This window comes from Rhinatrema bivittatum, chromosome 15 (genome assembly GCF_901001135.1).
Source record: "Rhinatrema bivittatum chromosome 15, aRhiBiv1.1, whole genome shotgun sequence".
NCBI lineage: Eukaryota > Metazoa > Chordata > Amphibia > Gymnophiona > Rhinatrematidae > Rhinatrema > Rhinatrema bivittatum.
In genome coordinates, this window is record NC_042629.1 from 72,195,459 (window position 1) to 72,214,597 (window position 19,139).

At 36.9% G+C, this 19,139-nt stretch overlaps 1 protein-coding gene and 1 long non-coding RNA gene across 2 annotated transcripts in view; one reads left to right on the plus strand and one right to left on the minus strand.

The window, feature by feature from the left end:
- PRDM16 (PR/SET domain 16) overlaps positions 1–19,139 on the minus strand; it is a 769,879-nt gene that overhangs the window by 727,833 nt on the left and 22,907 nt on the right. The window lies entirely within an intron of this gene.
- On the plus strand, positions 24–4,928 carry LOC115076443. Its single transcript, XR_003852762.1, has 2 exons — positions 24–2,343; positions 3,645–4,928. It is a non-coding gene; the product is annotated as an uncharacterized LOC115076443 (long non-coding RNA).

Sequence of the window (19,139 nt, forward strand, 5' to 3'; positions counted from 1 at the left end):
GCACCATCTCGGCGTTTTCCCGATCTGGCCCTTTAAGAAAAATCAGCCCGCGTGAGTTTCTCGCCCCTTGCATAGTGGCCCTTCAATGGACAATATTTAAGGATCCAGGTACCATCCCATATTAAGGTGATTATTATTTTTATGAACCCTCTAAATACTGTAGTTTCATGTTTGCTAATAGTGTTTTTTGGAGTTGCATGCATCTAGTTATAGGACTGAACTTTTTTTTTTTTTTTTGCAAGGCGTGCATAATTTACTTTTTTGTCTTACTCTTTTTTTTATCTAAACTCTGTTTTTGAAAAAACCGTAGTCTTGACAGAGCTATATTTTATTTCCATGCTTAAAAACCTTTTTCTGTTACTTGAGAGCTTATTATGTGATACAATTTTTTATGATTTGATTGCACAATAAAAATTAAACTAATTGTTTTGCCATTCTAATAACAATGTGTGTGTTTTCTTCAGAGATAAATGTTTGATTTGTTGCAAATGTGGAACTGATAAAAAAAAACAAAATCCCAAACCACATATCCAACTCCCTTCTTGTTGGGGCGAAGTGCGCCTTGGCAGTGTCCTAGATAGAAATTGTCTCATACCGACAGTGGCACAGATTGCTTTGAATTTCTGTTGCTTTGGTTTACTTATACAGGTTCCTTTAACGTAAGTTTTACTCTCTATTCTTTCATGTTTCTTTCTGTCCTTATTTACATATTTAAACTGGAAGCTATCACTATGTTAACGGAAAGAGAACTGCTCATTGGTGTTTTTAACTGGATGATTTAACACCCTGGATTCAGGGTTTGTTTAATTATCTTCAGTGTGCGTTGGTGCCGCCTTAGCTTTCAGCTAAAGCAGCTACCTGCCACTTGTGCTTTCTGCTGGGTGTTTTTTTGTTGCTTTTTTTAATCAAAATCCATACATTTTTTTTGAGGGGGGGTCACCTACCTATCTAAACATCATCAAAGGTTTCTTGCGTGAGTGAAAATATATTTCATGCATTTTCTACCTGTCTCGTCACGGCTAAGTGCTGACATATTGGGCGATTAAAGATTCTGACTTGGCTAGCGTGGGGTAAGTATTTGTTGTTTACTTTTGCCCTCTAGGTATCAAGAAGACAGTCACTCGGAGGCCGATATTTTCGTAGGGCTGTTGCCAATTACAGAATAAATTCGTGTATCGTTCCTTCTGATCACTTGGTTGATAATTCCGTCCTCAGTGAGAACAGGAAATGGAGGTAGCGTTTAACAGACCCTCTATGCATTGCCTTTGAAGAAAGGGGAGACGTGTAAATAGCTTGCTGATTGATGAGCCGTCTGGACGGTGGAGAAAGCACTATTTTAATTCAAGTGGCTAAGTCAGATAGGCATGGCTGCAGGTCGAAAGGTGCGCCTTAATTATATTAGGTTAGAGCAACCTTATTGTCTTTGTCATCTCCTAAAAAATAACAGAACTGTTTCACAACCATCGTAAAAAGAGGGAGGGACAGTTCCTAATTTAAAGATTGTTGTACTTTTTTTTTTCCCTTTGGAAATTCTTAAAAATCTTAAACTTCATAGACCGACTCCTTATGCAGCAAGGCCTGTGCTGAGATTTCCGGGAATAAAAAGACCAGTTAAAGTCTTGGAGGGGCTCATGGCTGCATGGAGTATTCCATGGCTTATGATCCTTAAAATGTTTTTATTGCATATTTATTTTGTAAATAGTCAGTTGTCAGTTTGTATTCTACAGATGAGTTTCAGCAATGCAAACCGATCTGATGCTATACAAGTTACTACCAATGTTTCCATTTGCATCTTGTTTTAAAGAAATAAGTACAAGTAGTGTGTGTGTGTGTATATATGGCTTTATATAGCTTTATGAAATCAGTTTATTTTTTTCCCTATTGTTGGATGGAAAGTTGATAGTGGTATGCCAGGATCTGGATAGCTGAGATTGCTTCTTTACTCTCTGGCCAGGCTGAGAATGGAAAAACACAGGTCTGTATCCTTGATCCATAGTCAATGTGAATTGGATTTCAATTAAGTACGAAAATGAAGAGCGCTTAGTGGCGGACACTACAGCTCCTGTGTTTTTCTCCTTTTTGTTTGATTTCAATATAGTTTATATTTTATACATTGTATACAAAAACTTACTGGATATGTAAAAAAAATGTATTATATACAATTTTCTTAATGTTTTTACATCAGTGCTTTAAACGTTAACACGTCTACTTTTTACCCGCAGCAATAAGGACGAGTATAATATTTGAATTGATAAATACAAAGGTATAGCCATTGCAAACCGTATTTGAATGAAGTGTTGTCAACAAGCGAATGTGTCTCCTATTCGGGATAAGTTACTCCAGGTAATTAAGACAGGGTCAGACTACATGAAGAAAATAGAGCTGTGGTTTTAAGTTATTAGAAAGCGGGAATCGTGTTATGGATGAGCGTATTGTAAACCGCTGAAGACACAGCTGGCAACCCCAGATAATTCCCCATGTACCTTTAGGAGAAGCCAGGTGTTGGAAGGGCCCCGGAAACAATCGGGAAATGCGAGAATCGCTAAATGTAGCGAATTTCCACATGCAAATATCAATGTTGGGCAATTTTGTTAATTTGTTTTCATAAGTCCCCTACACAGTCACTGTCTTTGCATCTTTGATAAGTGATGTCATTTTTTAAAAATTCTTTGTTTAACGTATCACCCGCGTAACTGTAGAAGTACCCTAAGCGAGGAACAACAAATTATAACATACATGTAACAAAATCAAAGTATAATTTGGAGCACATGGCATTCGCCTTTTAGTGTACAGTCCTCTGTAAATGAACATGACATTTACATTGCACTAATATTTCCCCTTAAGAATAATCCTTAACATTGGAAACTGCATTACTTGCTCAGCCGCTAATGTCACATCATGTCTAGTAGGTAGTCACCATAATATTTCAGAATTGGATAGAAGTGGGAGATGGTATGCATGCAACAGTGAATCTGGTAAACTATAATTGTGCAGGAAAATACTGGAAGTTTTTTCTGAGAAACGCAATTAAAATATTGTCATTGTAAATGATTGGCCTTTGGAAGACAGCAGTAATGCACTTGAATTTTTTTGTACTGGAATATATTTTTATTTTTCTGTATCTTATTCCTATTAGCCACAGTGATGACCAGAGAATTAATCTATGAGCTGAAATCACATACAGCAAATATCCGCGCTACTTTCTTTCCGTTAACAACCCGAGAAGAGTCCAAAACAAACAAAAACTAAGTAAAATTAAAAAAAACCAAACCCCAATCTGGTCAGAAACACAGTAGCTTCTGTTTATACTGAAGTTTTCTTATACAATTATTAGGGAATAATATTTAGTATTTTTTCCTATTATGGCTTGTATTACCCCTTTTTTTTGCTTTATAGGATTAACCTCATCCCACCCCTGGCAATATTGCTCCTTTTCTCTTTCATTCTTAGGAGAACTGGCAAGTACAAAAAAATAAAGGTTTAAGCCCATGTGTCCCGCCATACTGCACACATCAATATATTTCTGTATAAGCGCCATCTGAAATGTGTCTTTCAGAAAAGTCATCTGAATTGCGGCCATGAGAGAGAGATTTAAAAAAAAATTTTGACTCCCTTATCAGCTTCCTTCTTTTTTTCCTCCACAGAAGCCGAAAATTAAATGAGAATGGAGCTAACCTGGTTTACGCTACTGCCTGATTGCGGGCCGATTAACCTTTCTGGCATTTCTCTCTAGGATTCTGGTTTTGGTAACACTCTTAAGCTTGGTAAGGGCGTGTTACTGTGTCTGAACCGCAAGTCTCCTGGGAAATGAAGACCAAGGACCCGAATGGTACAATGCTTGTTTTCAACATCTTTGTTCTTGAGCAGAGAAAATGCAAAGCCTTGCTACCTAGGTACTGAAGGGGGGGGGGGACGGACACTTATGTTGCCCCAGAATTAGTATTCCAATAAGTATTAAAAACAATGCAGTTTAAAATTACTATTGTCTAAGTAAAGCGAACCTCTCTCTCTCTTGCTTCCCCTTCCCCCGCTGCCCCCCCCCCAAAGATTTTTTAAACATTGCACTTGTTTTCATAAACATCCTATAAGAAAAAATGCTTAAACATTCACGGTGAAACTGTTTTTTTTCTTCTGTTTGCTTCCAAGTTAATTAATAGAACCCCGTGAGTAATATAATACACGCAGAAAGTAGTGACAGCAATGTTTTGAATATTTCTTAAACTTGGATTATTTAAGGCAATATACTAAAAAACCAACAACCCTACACCCAACATCATAAAGAAGTAACTATCTTAAATTTATGCTTTGGGGTTTAACGTTTATACTTAACAGTAGTTTTACCCTTCAAACTAATTTTTGTATGTTTAGTGTCACTGTTAGTTAAGGGAATGCCTAGTTTTCTGCAACATCAAAACGCCTTCAAGTGCTGAATTCTTTGAATCTCTGGAACTTTTTATTTTTATCATTTATATTTATAAACTTTTGATTTTAGTCTGTCTATGGCATGAAGGGCATCACCTACCTTCCAGCACAATTTGTTTGAAACTGAAGGCTCAGTCTGATGCAACTTCAGAGAAAATTCTTCTTTTTGCTGCAAGAATTTCATAATCTATATTTCTTTGTTCACTAGTATCCTTTTATATATTCTTAACTCAAAGGCTGTGATTTTGTTGGTTAAAAAAGAACGCCCGAACGGAAATTTTACTTTTAAAGGTTATTATACATATTTTTAAAATTTTTGTAAGGAACTTGGAGCAAAAACACCAGGCTAAACTCAGTTTAGGTTTGTATGTTGTATATGTGCACCTTCCATCTGAAAAGTTTCCCTGACAAAGGATCGAGAGAGAGGGCTTTTCGTCCACCACACTGTACATGCAACAATTAATTATTTTAAACTACTGGATTGTAAATAAAGTTTTTGCATAGCGTGTTATTTTTCTTTCTTTTCCTCTGTAATAATGCATCGTTTTTCCAAATGAATATATATTTCATTTCGCTAAAATGTTCAGTGCTGGAACTTTAAAGGAGCTCTACTAAACTTGGCAAATCTAATGAGTGGAAGCAAGGCTAAACTAAACACAGGAATATTAATTTGAAGGGGGATGGCATCTTTCCAAGACGTTTATTTTTAATTTATTTGTGTGAAATCAAACCTTTTACGAATAATATATTAATACTTAGCAAAACAAAGCGTCCCCAGGTCTCACTAAAAAAAAAATCATAATGGGTTTAGGATGAGAGCAGAGGGACCCATTTCCAGAGGTTTAATCCATAGCCAGAAAAAGGGTAATAAACTTTAGGGAAATAAGACCTTTATGTTCCATACACAGAGAAATGCAAAAAGGTTGAAGACTTCATATCCACTCTTCTGCACCTCGATTGGTTAAGGTAAGGGAGTTAAATCCAGAATAATAAAGAACATTGGGTCAGAGGTCCTACCCATTTTATAGACATAGTTGGAGAAACCCCTTAATTCAGCTTTCCAATATCTTCTAATTTTCTCACATAAACCAACTATACAAGCAAACGTTTCCTGAAGAATTAACCAAAGTTTTGAAATGTAAAAATGAGCAGAAATTCAGAGAAGCAATGGTATGGGCATGGGGGGGGGGGGGGGGGTTACCCGTGTTGCATATGTTATTGAACTTAATACAAGCTATAGTAATTATAAAGAATAAATATTAGATAATTAGGCGGCTAATCCTAGAACAATAAATGTATTCATTTTAAAACCAATGTTGATTAAAAGATCAAAGTGCAAAATTATATCAATAAGCAAAATGTAATGGTTTTACTGCACCTGTATAATTAGCAACTATAACCCTGATTGTGAGCAGAAAAAAAAAGTCAACTTTTACCTTCTTATATATTTAATAATAGTTATGATAATTAAAGATGTAGGTATGGGGCAAGTAACCTGCACAGGAACTAACATTTTTTTTGTCTTGAGTTTCCTTTGCTCCCCATTCACCTCGTGTTAATGATGCTACAAAGATGCAATGAAGTTAGCTGTATAATTATTAGCCATTAATTGAGTTCAGGACCTTTTATGGCTGTGGGAAATGAGAATTCTGACCACTAATCCCAATCAGGTTCTGTGTACAGCCAGGAGCTATGAAAAGTCAGCCAGCGCTGGCTGGACCTAACTTGACATAATCCCCCGAGGGCGGGAAAATACATTAGCAAAAATTCATTAGGTGAACATTATAGATTCTAGTGATATATTTATTCAAAAAGTATGGTGGGACCCTACCATGAGTTTTATCTCGTTGACAAAGTAGGCAAAAGGTAAGGAAGCATATAACATTTCCTGAAGCTATAAAACAACGCTAAAGAAGAAAATGAAGAACATTGTTGATTGATTTTGGGTTTTGTACACACATATAGTAGTGATCTCTTAAAAAAAAGTGATTCTAATATATATTGAAAGATTCATAATCCAAGCCAGTGGAACAATATGATCAGCAATGACTTTTTTAATCACAGAAGATATTGGTAATTCAAAATAAAGATATTTGGAACCGAGATCATTTAATACTATTAATTTTGCAAGTTCCAATTCAAAATCCGGCTACAGAATGCATATTTCCAAATACTCTATTAAAAATTAACATAAAATATACACATTTTTCAGTATGCCTTCATTACTGTAAACTGTTACACAAATACTAAAGCCATTACCACCAAAACATAATATATACTGTTGGAGAAAGAACATACACAACTAAAACTGAATGTAACAAGAATTACTACAAATCTTAAAATTAGTGCACAAAATTACAGATGTAGCAAAAACAGTATTTGTCTTTACTGCCGATGCATGAATTTGTTAATATTGCTATATCTCTGTCTGATATTGCAATTCATTTAGTCAAAATGACAACGATTATTTGTGTTCTATGTAACTCAATTGTTTTTGTTCAGCGAAGTTATTATTCTTCAATAAACGAATTAGATAGCGGTACAATACATATGTAAAGGTTCATCACTTTTACTGAGTAGGAATTAATAAGGCATCTGCCTAATCTATAGGTTGAAAGGAACAACTATAAAATATGTCGGAAATTATCAGTGTATGATTCCACTTAATAGATTTGTTTAAATTGAAGGGGGAGTTAAAGGCTTCCGTTTTCAACCCACATAACGAATACACCTGAAGCCAAAGGATACAATGCTGCTGCAGCTAGATATTTTAGGTCTGTCCTAGATAGTTCTGAAATTCAGACTGCTGTTGCTGTAGCTGAGAAACACTGAGCAAAGCAAAAATGCTTTGATCACTTGACTCTAAATTCAGTGAGACTATCTGATTTGTATCTTATAGCATGTCAATAAGCGGAATCATGTCAACACTTTCTGCGTTTAAGAGTGAAATGTTTTATTCACTTTCTAGGTTTCTCTCATTTCCCGATATAGTTAGGCTTCATTTAAAGAAAAAAAAAACAACACCAGTTTATACCTTACTCAAAAAGCTTTCATTACTTTTTAAGATTAATTTTGAAACGATAAAGAATCCATTCTTCAGCAAACAGTAATTCTTTACGGGAGCAGTTGAACTGGGTGTCTACTGGCTTTCCACCTGCCAATTAATACCGGTGTTGACTTTAATAATGCTATCTGAATCAAATTAAATGGATCCAGGCTCATCTAGTACTTTTTTTGCTTGGGGCACACTCTTTTCAGATAAGAGAACAGCTACCAGTGTGAACGAGTTTTGGAAACGTGTGCTCTGGCTCTCCAGATGAACATACTAGATTTAAAATGGGTAGGAGAAGAAGTCACTATACATGTTTCCCATAGAAAAATACAGGCAGGGCAGGCTCTAACGATTAGAAAACACTTTCTAATTATATGAATTCATAATTTCTCTTTAAACTTTTGTTCTTGTAACCAGGTCTAGCTCAGAATACAACTATAGTCATCTGGGAAGGGTACTTCCAAACTATTAATTTTCAATGTATAACTTAGATGGATAAGCATGTTGTACAGGCAAGAAATGCATCTACTAGTGTGATTTGCACATTTAAGAGCTATGGCCTGCAAAGTACCAAACTAGTTTTGTTCTCTCTCTATACGTACCGAAAAGGCTTGAGGAAAATGTGTTCTAGGAATGACTGAACCCTTGGAAAAGCATAAGAGAAGCATTATCTACATTATATGTTAATATCAATTCTACTTTAGTGTGTGATTTCCTTGCGAAGTGTGTTATTTTGGCATTTATAATTTGATTAGAGAATGGTCGGCGATGTGTCCTATAGAAAAAGCAAATACAAAACACTAAGCTATCAAACGATTATCGATTGCAAAAGGAATGGAAAATATTTTCTCTCGTGTTTACAAGTACTCATTCTAACAGATGCGCATGACAACAGTTTGATAATTATTACCTTTGTTTGAGTTTAATAACAAATGACATTCAGTACCTTTTTGTCTTATGAAATATTTCCTCATTCCATCTCCCTTCCTCAAGATCCCTATTATGCTCTTATCTTACAAGCTTTTAGGGTTAGAGACCGTACAATGTATTGGATCTTAATTATAAGAAAAGGGTTTGCCATAGAATCAGTAATTTATTTTACAGCTGCCCTCTCTTACTGAATAAATAAAGGGTAGGAGCATAGTTAAATAATCCTCTCATCAATCGGGATGAATTCAGTATTTGGTGAATTAATTCCTCCATCAGTCTCTGGATAGCAATGGACCGCTGTCTTATGAATATAAACAGAAATGGTAACAGGTACCCAGTATCCAAAACGGGAACGAACAATAGGGGTAAGTATCGAACTGACTGCTAGGTCTCTGTTCACTAAAGGCGGGGTAGTAGGGGGGTAGACAAAGTAAGGGAAAGCAGGGAGATCTATTAGGATGAGGAAGACTCCAAATTACATATTTGGAACTTACCGAGCCTCATAGTCTTTCATTATAACTACTAGTCATTGCTTTTATTTCTTCAGTCCTGCTTGTTGTTTACATAATTTTATGCTTTGTGCTACAAGTTTGCAAAATGTATAATAGAAAATCAAACACTGGTAGGCACTCAGCTCCTGTGACTCCCTTGGACAGTAGGCGCACTGCAGGTATATGGTGAGCAGGCTTGATTCATTGAGACCACAATGAAGCTTTCTTTATCCTTTCACACTTCAAGTTAGCCCAAGGCATAATTCAGAACTAAGTATGTATGGGGTGTTATTCGCCAGCGGGGGTGCAGATCATACATCTAAACCAAAATAAATGAAAATGAAAAAAAAAATTGTATTCTCAAGCAAACACCTGACAGCTTGTGGGTGGAGTTTGGACAAACAGGCACTTGTATTTGAAAATTAAATTATAGGTATTAGAAAACACCTTTTTTTTTTCTCCTTATAGAAAGTAACCCCGATCGCATGACTCCAGTTGCGATTGGCAAAGATCTTTGTTCAATGGGGTCCGGTGGCCAACTTTCCTAGCAATTCCCTAATAGCACAGAAGAGAACTGATACCTTAGACAAACACCAGCAACCTATTGACACGTACACACACTCACACACACTGGAGTGTCGACATCCATCCATATATATACATACACAGATACGCAGTTATTTTTCTTTAATTGCAATGAATTGCAAACCTGTGGATCATTATTTCACGGGGTTTTCTTTTTCTTCTTCTTTTTTTCCCCATAAGACAATAAGAGTTCTGGTACTCGCAGATCAGCTCTTGGAAGAGCCATCCCCACCAGAAGAACAAATTCATTTTAATGTAGCCAATGAATACACAGACCCAATGATTTTTAGCCATGGAACTGAAAATATATACACTCCATAAGTAAGAGGGCAGCTCAAAGGCATACACTGCCTTATTTTAAAAAAGTGAGGAAATTTACTTTTGTATAAGGCAATAGTTCCCAAAATTAGCCTACTGACCCCACGGCCAATGCGGTTTCAAGGTACCCACAATTAATAGGTATTAACTATTTCTGTATACATTTGATACCTATTATATATAAATTTCTTATGCATGTTAATTGTAAATATCTTGAAAATCCCACTAGCTGTGCAAGAGAGGATTTGGACCAACTTTACTATGCATTCTGCTCTTTGGGCAGAAAACGTATTAAGTGCCTTTGACCCACAGGTACAGCTAAAAACCTGAAGTGGCTAACTCCCATACTCAAAAGTGACAAACAGGTCTGGTTTTCAGGATATCCACCATGAATGTGCATGAGATATATATCTGCATACAATAGAATCAATGCATGCAAAGCTCATGTATATTCATGAGTAAAGACTAGACTTATTTGTGGCACTAGAGGACTGGGATTGGCAACCCCTGACTGGCAATTTATCTCTTCAGGTATGAATAAACCCATGTTTTGGCGCCATAGAGGGATCCACAGGAGTTCTAATAAATGTCAAAGTAAGAGTTGCATAAAAGGTAGTTTAGGGAGAGGAACAGTCTGTCCACTTTAAAATGGTCCTGTACAACCCGTGTGAGAATTTCGTCATTATTTTAATTTTTTTCTGAATACATTTCATAACGTTGTTTCCGTCCTGAACAGAGTTCGCTGCACCTTGCAGACTTGCAAGTACCTAGTTTTGTAAGATCAGGCATGAGAGACTAACGCTTCTTTAAAAATATCCATTCACTTTCTACACGCCTTACAAAAAAAAAAGTGAAAATGGAACATATAGTGGAAGGTAATCTATTATCTTTTTTTCTTGTTCTGAATCCTTTTGTCACAGGAGATGGCAGCAGAATTCTGTAAAATTAAGATGTTGCTGAGGCACTTTAGATTGGACAATTATATAGTTGGCAGCGTGTAACCCAACTCCTTGCTCCCTCTTTCTACCTTTGCAGTTTGTCTGTGAGAAAACAAAAATACCCTTTCAGCTTTTTAAGGGTTTTATCAAGGCACCGCATCTTGGGGAAATGCTAACTTTTGTAAGACACCTTTCTACTGCAACTCGACTCGAAATAAAAGTAAACTGTCAAAAGTGAAGAGTTTGAAGCTGAACTTTCAGACAATCGAAACAAAGATTCAAGCATTCATCGAATTATACTGTAAGTGTGTTCTGTGTATTGAGACACTGCGAATATTTAAGGATTACCTCGCTGTAGCAGCAGTATTCGGGTTATCTAACGAAATCTTCATTATCTCTATTTCCCAGTTTTAGATTTATTTTCTTGTCCTTTAAGTACTTTTTTTTTCAGTTGATCTCTCCTCTCTGTGAAAACTGGAATTACCTCTTCATTTATTTATTAAAACATCTCTATTCTGCAATAGGCAACAGCTTTTCAAGATTCTTTATTTTGTGGTATGGGAAGGTGGGAGATGGGGAAGCATATTGTTCCATGATCATCCAGGGAATTTTCACTGGCACAGCGCCCCCCCCCCCCCAATCCCTCTTTGCCCCTAGCCCCATTCGTCTCCCCTCTATCCCTTCATTTCACCATTCTCGCTTTACTGGACACTAAATCATTAATCCAATAGGAAAAAAACAACATAGCAGGGACTCTGCCGAGCCAGCGATAAAAGTGCACAAATCAGGAAAGCCCGAGGCCAAAATATTGTAACAGCTAGAAGTGACCTTAAGATGATGAAATCAATCACATCATTCTCAGGGATACCTCTATAGCTCTTGTCTTAGAAAAAAAATGAATTTTTAACCCTTTCGGTGTTGGTCCCCATGAATTCTCTTTTTTTAATAGCGTTAATCTCTTCCGTTTGATCAGGTTATAGGGATTCTTCCACCATGGTAATTTTACAAAATCTTTTACACTGTATTTTAAATCACAAAAACAAACAAAAAAAAATGTCTCTCTCTTTCTCTTTCTGTAGATAGACAGACACACATACACTTTTTTCCTATTATTTCTTACAAAGCATTTAGGGTGCTGTAAGAGAATTATTAGAAAGAAATATTGCCTATATTTGGGGAGTTACTATAAGGGGATGCCATCTTTATTTCCCAAGCCTTCCGTGGTCAGGCTACATGATCCTTAGAAAGAATCTATTACAAGACCATTACAGACTGCCTGAAGCTGCTCCGATTTAATGGGGCAAAACAAAAAACAAGATCCAGACTTTGAGGTTTCAAATTGAAGTGCCTTTGACTCTCTTTGTCACCTCTTGCTGATCCTGTGGGTAAAATTTTTGCAGAAGAATTTTTTAAAGTAAATCTTTCTCAAACCTGTAGCCTAGTAAGAACCGATGTCCTTATTTAAAAAACAAACAAACCAATACCCTCACGTCTATATATTTACAGGGTGTTTTGGACAGGACCATAAGGCCTGGATCAGATCCATTTTCTATATTTTAAAACCTAATTGAATACAGTAAACAACCAACATACAAACCATGTAAAAAAAAAAAAAGAGTTGTAAAAAGAAGTTATGTTAGTTTCTTGCAATAGCTTAGTTTTTAAAAGTTAACTCAATGGAATGAAAGTGGGAACTGCGTATTCACACACAATTTATTAGTAGGAGATGTCATTTTAAATTCAAAGCTTTTTGCATAACAGGCTAGTGCGTGGTTTGTAATGGGTATTTCCGGAATACTTTCCTGCATACTAATAGAAAATACCTATCCAAAAAGTGTTGTTCTGACTCCTGCAGAGTCCCTCCCCCTCCCCTTGCATCATCAGATTTCTCCCCGAAAATATCGATTCCTAGTATTTCACAAAAGCAGCAAAGAAATCTTTTTAAAATTCACTTTTGCTGGATGCAAAAGATAACTTTTTAACTATAAAAAAATGTTTTCGTATTTCAGTCATTTCTTTCCAAATCCGAAATTATTTCCTAAATAAATAAAAAAAAAAAGATACTCTATACTTTGATTTCCTGATCGTGCTCACCTAATTGGGATACCCAAATCGACAAACTTAACTTTTATTTATTTATTTTGGGTAAATCTTATTTTTGTATTCAGTTACAATATACCAACGGAGAAAACAAGCTTTCAAAAAAAGAGATAAGAAATAAAACATAGGGATACTGTCAAGAAGGCATACATGATTCCCTGTATAGTAAGAAGCTTTTTTTTTTTTTAATCTTGCACAACAGTTGCTAAAATGCTTCTTAATTACAATACACTGCTGGAAATGAAAGTTTTGTTCCTTGGGGAAACACACAGCCCACTCAGTGTGATAATATTTAATGGAAATATCTGATAGCAAAACTTCCTTTTCCACACTGGTTTACCCTTGTCTTGCTTAATTTGGTTTTTAACTTTTTAGGTTTGCACCCTTGAAATTCTCTTATCTTAATAACTGTGGCAACTCGAGCGTAATTTACTAAGCGCAAGATGTATCCACAGCTACAAAAGTCTTAACTTTGGAAACCACAACTCAAAATTGGTTCGAATAAACTCATCAGAAAAAAAACAACAACTGTGCACTGGAAAATTAAGGGTATCCTAGAGTTTCCTTTATTTCCGACATAGATCATTTTGCTTCTATGATAAATGAAAGGTTTCAAGCTAACTAAACAATTTCCTAACAAATAACTGAACAGTTTTAGGTTATAAGTATAGATCTATGGAATACAGATTATAACACTATCTTACACTGAAATATGTTACAAGAAGTGGAAAAAAATGGTATTTCCCATTGCCTGGAATTTCCAAAATTTGTGAACTTTGTAAAGGGGTTCACTATCTAATGATGTGCAGGCTGTACCATTTTATGATGCATAAAAACAAAGATATTTGACTACTTTGATTTAGGGATTGATTTATCCATTTTTGCTAAGGGTAAGGAGGCTGAAGGAAATAAACATTTCAGCAGACCAGTGCATAAGCATATTTGCTATTCAAGGGTGAAGCAGAGACAGCAGAAGAGGCTAAAAAGTTAAAAAAATAAAAATAAAATAAAAGCCTTTAATGAGATACCATGGGGCTGTCCTACTCCTAGGGGCATGATGCTTTTAGCTACCTTATTTTTCATAAGCAAAAGTATCATCATCCCTTTTTGGATACTTTGATGGCATCAGTTCCCCATAGTGAAAGGCAGGGGAATCACATTGAGTATGCTCTGGATGTGATGTCAGCATTATGTAAGGGCAAGAATCCAAAAACACCTGCCCCCACTTTTACCTTGACATTGCTTCATTTAAGTACCCTCTGAAACATTTATTCACCTCAGTTCCATAGGAATCTATTGAGAAAGCCCCAATACATACATATTTTTATTACAGTCTGAAAATAAATTACCAATGGCTTATCAAAACTCCAGAGCATGAGGAACTGCTGACATATAAGGTCAGAATGTCTCCAAATACAAAAATAAATAGCTTGTTCTCATCTGCACAACCTTTAGTCTACATTCTTTACTCACAGTTATTTTCCCCATGAAGGTACAACATTCAGAGGATACTAGCCACTTTTCCTTACATACACCATGAAATTCTCAGTCCCAGCAAAGCTCATGACATCAGAATCTCACCACCATCAAGGTTATGGGTACTGACCACTGGCACCTCATGTGCCACATACAAGAGCTCCATCCCTGTTTCATCTACTCTACAACCCCAGTAATCATTCCATAAGAGAGAGGGTTCTACCTTCATTCATCCCATTTATATAAGTAGCCTGTCACCTCTCTAAACATCCATCAAGACAATCATACATATTGGCTAGCACAGTGCCTTCTAGGTTTGGATGCTCTGCACATCTCCGGCTGTCACTGCTCCAAATGAGAAAGCACATCAGTAATTGAGGTAACCATGACACATACAAACAAATGGACACATCTGGAGGCCAAAGAGTGACTGTTGCTATTTACTCTTCCTGCCCCATCTATAAAGCCAGCTCTATGTAAGCAACATAAACAGACATGAGTCCTTTAAATGCTGTGAATATGCTGACCTCATGGTGCACTGGACACAGCATAAAATCAAGGAATGGCATACTTATACTCCTTGCCTGAGAGTCAACCATGGCAGCCAGCACCTCAGTTGCCAACCTCAGCCACTGCCTACCTGCATGGCTGGATTTGAGTGCAAGGGGTGGGAGATCATAGAAATAGGATAAAGGGTGAAGTCCTTCTATCCCTGAACCTGCTCCACAGTCCAGAGCACCATAACAGCAGAAGTAGGCTCATCTCTGGCACAGATGCACTCCTCTTGGCCTGGGTATTCGGTGCCTTCAAAAACCCTTGGCCTTGGTATTTGGTGCCTAGGCAATTTCCTATGTTACCTATTCCTAAATCTGGGCCTACCTACCTGCATTTTAGCAGCTGGTCCTCTAGGACTGCTACTAGAATGGAAGAACTACCCCCTGAAGGGTTCTCCTTCTAATTCTGGTATATCTGGCACATCTTGTTCCCTAATTCTCTGTTTGACAAAGGTAGAGTCTGCACACATTGTTGATGGGTCCAACATTTGCTGCTAGTGTGTGAGTCTTTACTCAACACTAATACTTTGCTTTGCACTTGTTGGACGCAGTTCACTAATGAATGACTTCTTTAAATGGATGTTTTCCAGATCAGCGCAGAGTCTATGGGGACCCCTGGGTACAAGGAGATAAAAGTCAAGGGGAAAAGGGTGCTCCTATGGTTGACAGAGCTTCCTGGGAAATATGAGGGTTGAGAGGATTGTCTAACATGAGTGAGTGAGTGTGAGAGAGAGTGAGTGTGTTAAATAAAGCTAAATAACAGATCATGGCAGAAAAAGAGCAACCAATCCACCCAGTTTGCCCAGTTATTCTTTTTTTTTAACTCTTTATTTATATTTTAATAATAATATACAAGCATTAAACTTGATATAAGTCAAATTTGCAAAGGAATTAAAAAATAGAACTCTTGACATAAGGAAATAAAGATTAAGCATCTCCATGACAATATAGTCCAAAATATAAGAAGACAGACCAGAAAATAAGGTAGTGATAAAATATGAAATATGACAATGAAAACTCTTCTCAGAGGACGATCCCCATATAGCAAATACACAGACTCTATCCTCTCCCTCATACCCCCACCCCACCTCAAGAAACCACAGCCCTTATTTCACCTCTACCTGGAGTCCAAGAATCTAAAAAGGAGTTGTGAAAGTTAAAAAACAAATCATGCACCTAAACCATCCACTTCATTCCGCATAACTTAACATTTTTTCCTTCTCTCAAGTCACCCTGAAAAGTCAGGAAAGACCCAGACTTTAAGTGAGGTAAAAGATTTATTTATTTATTTATTTATTTATTAACTTTTATTTACCGACATTCGTGCAGCACATCATGCCGGTTTACAATGAACTCAGGTGGAAAATACAGTGTAACGATAAAACAATATTTATAATAATGATAGTAAATAAATAACTGGCAATAACAATTAACAATGTGGGGATGGGGAAGAGAGGAGAACAAAGGCAGATAGAGAGATGAGAAGTAAAGGAATGAAAACTATAGGAATAGAGGGAAACTATGTACAGATGACGGAGTGCACAGGTCTCATTAACTTGAGTATAGGTTATCAATAAAAGATATCAATAAAGTGGCCCTGGGCTCTTCATCTATAGCTGTAGACTCCAAAATTGCAGTAAATCCACAGATTCCAGGGGGCCCAACACTCAGTCAGAGTCACTAGTAGAAGAACTGGCTCTGGTAGGCAGATAATAAGCCTTGATGACAGTAGGAGTTGCTTCATTCAAAATCCCCCAAATCTTCCACATATAAGATTTAAAAAGTTCTGCTGGATATAATCTTAAAAACAAAAGGAATATTCACCACTCACAAATTCAAAGCTCTAGCAGAATTTTCAAAATTCTCAATCTATGGGAAATTACATTCTTTTCTTGAAGCAAAGGGGCTTGAACCATAGAAAGTTTGCCTGTAGTGTGCTTGAGATCTTGAAAATCTTTAGAATGAGTAGACATAAAATCTTCTTGACTGAATCAGAGAGAATATATTATTGGTAGAAGCTGTCAAAGAAACCAAGGATTGTTCAATGGAAGAGAGAAGAGACAAAATGATGTCCAGAGTGAGAGGGGAGTGCTTAGTACTCTGTTTCATCAGAGGAAGCAAAGTCGGCAAATTTTGAGGAGCAACAGCCACCAAGTTTCCCAAAGAAGAGGTCTTACCATTTGGGGAACAAACTCCAATGGCCGATAATGATGTATTTTGTATACTCTGAATCACCTCTGCCAGCATGATCTTCCCAGGCCTTTGTGACCCTCGTCCCCTCCCCCGGTTACCATCTGGATCATTTCCAACTAGACACGGGTCACACTCCAGAGAGAACTATTGTGGCAAAGGGAGGAGCAGGAGATCTAATGTTGGGGCTGACGGGCAAATCTTTGTTCTGTCCCAGCAGGTGCACTGTTCCCTTGACAGCACCCACAATGGGAGCTGCCTTTCATAACATCAGGGGAATCTGAAAGAACTCAGGCATCACTGTTTATCTCAGATGGGATGGCTGAGAGTGAGGAAAGTGACTTCTTGCAAAAGTAAGATGGAAGAGTTAGAGTGTATAGCAGTGAATGATGAGACAGACATAATTGGCATCTCAGAGACCTGGTGGAAGGAGGATAACCAATGGGACAGTGCTATATCAGAGTACAAATTATATCGCAATGATAGGGAGGATCAACTTGGTGGGGGTATGGCACTTTATGTCTGGGAGGGTATAGAGTCCAACTTGATAAACATCATACAAGAGACTAAATGCTCAGTAAAATCTATATGGGTAGAAATCCTATGTGTGTTGGGTAAGAGTATAATGATAGGAGTATACTACTGTCCAAAATGGTCAGATGAAATGCTAAGAGAAATTAGGGAAGCCAACCAATTTGGCAGTGCAGCAATAATGGGAGATTTCAATTACCCAATATCGACAATCAGTGGGCTAGATTACCGCAAGGGTATGTAGAAAGTCCGTCTATTTTTTCTAAAATTCTGTCTAAAGATCTTCAGGCAGTACGTACTCAACTACCAGTGGGTGTGTCGCTGATCCAGTATGTGGATGATTTATTACTATCAGCACCTACACGGTCTGCATGCATGACAGCAACTGAAATGCTTTTGCAGACATTAGCCAAGGCGGGATATAAAGTAAATTCAGACACTGGGTAAATATAACATCAGGACACGCTAGAGTCATGAAGTTCCTGGATGGAATAAACAACTGCTTCATGGAGCAATTGGTTCAGGAACCAACGAGAAAGAGAGCAATGTTAGGTTTAATTCTTAGTGAATGCAGGATTTGGTGAGAGAAGTAATGGTGGTGGGGCCACTTGGCAATATTGATTATAACATGATCAAATTTGACTGGAAGGGGGACAATATGTAAATCTACAGCTCTAACATTACATTTTCAACAGGGAAACTTTGATAAAATGAGGAAAATAATTCGAAAAAAACTGAAAGGTACAGCTGAAAAGGTTGAAAGTGTACAACAGGTGTATACATTTTTTTAAAATACAATCTTAGAAGTGCAATCCAGATGTATTCCATGCATTAAGAAAGGTGGAAGGAAAGCAAAACTATTACCGGCATAGTTAAAACGTAAGGTGAAAGGTTATTTTAGCCAAAAAAACATCCTTCAAAAATGGGAAGAAGGATCCATTTGAAGAAAATAGGAAAAAGCATAAACATTGTCAAGTTAAGTGTAAAACATTGATAAGACAGGCTAAGAGAGAATTTGAAATGAAGTTGGCTGTAGAGGCAAAAACCCATAATAAAAACTTTTAAAAATATATCCAAAGCAAGAAACCTGTGTGGAAGTTGGTTGGACCTTTAGATGACAGAGATGTTAAAGGGGCTCTTAGGGAAGATAAGGCCATTGCAGAAAGACTAAATTAATTCTTTGCTTCTGTGTTTAATAATGAGTATGTTGGGGAGATACCGGTTCCAGAGATGGTTTTCAAGGGTGATGAGTCAGATGAACTGAACCAAATCACTATGAACCTGGAAGATGTAGTAGACCAGACTGACAAACTAAAGAGTAGCAAATCACCTGGACTAGATGGTTTGCACCCCAGGGTTCTGAAGGAACTAAAAAATGAAATTTAAGATCTATTATTTAATAATCTGTAATCTATCATTAAAATCATCCATTGTACCTGAAGACTGGAGAGTGACCATGTAACCCCAATATTTAAAAATGGCTGCAGGGGTGATCTGGGAAACTAGAGACCAGTGAGCCTGAAAAATAGTGGAAACTATTCTAAAGATCAAA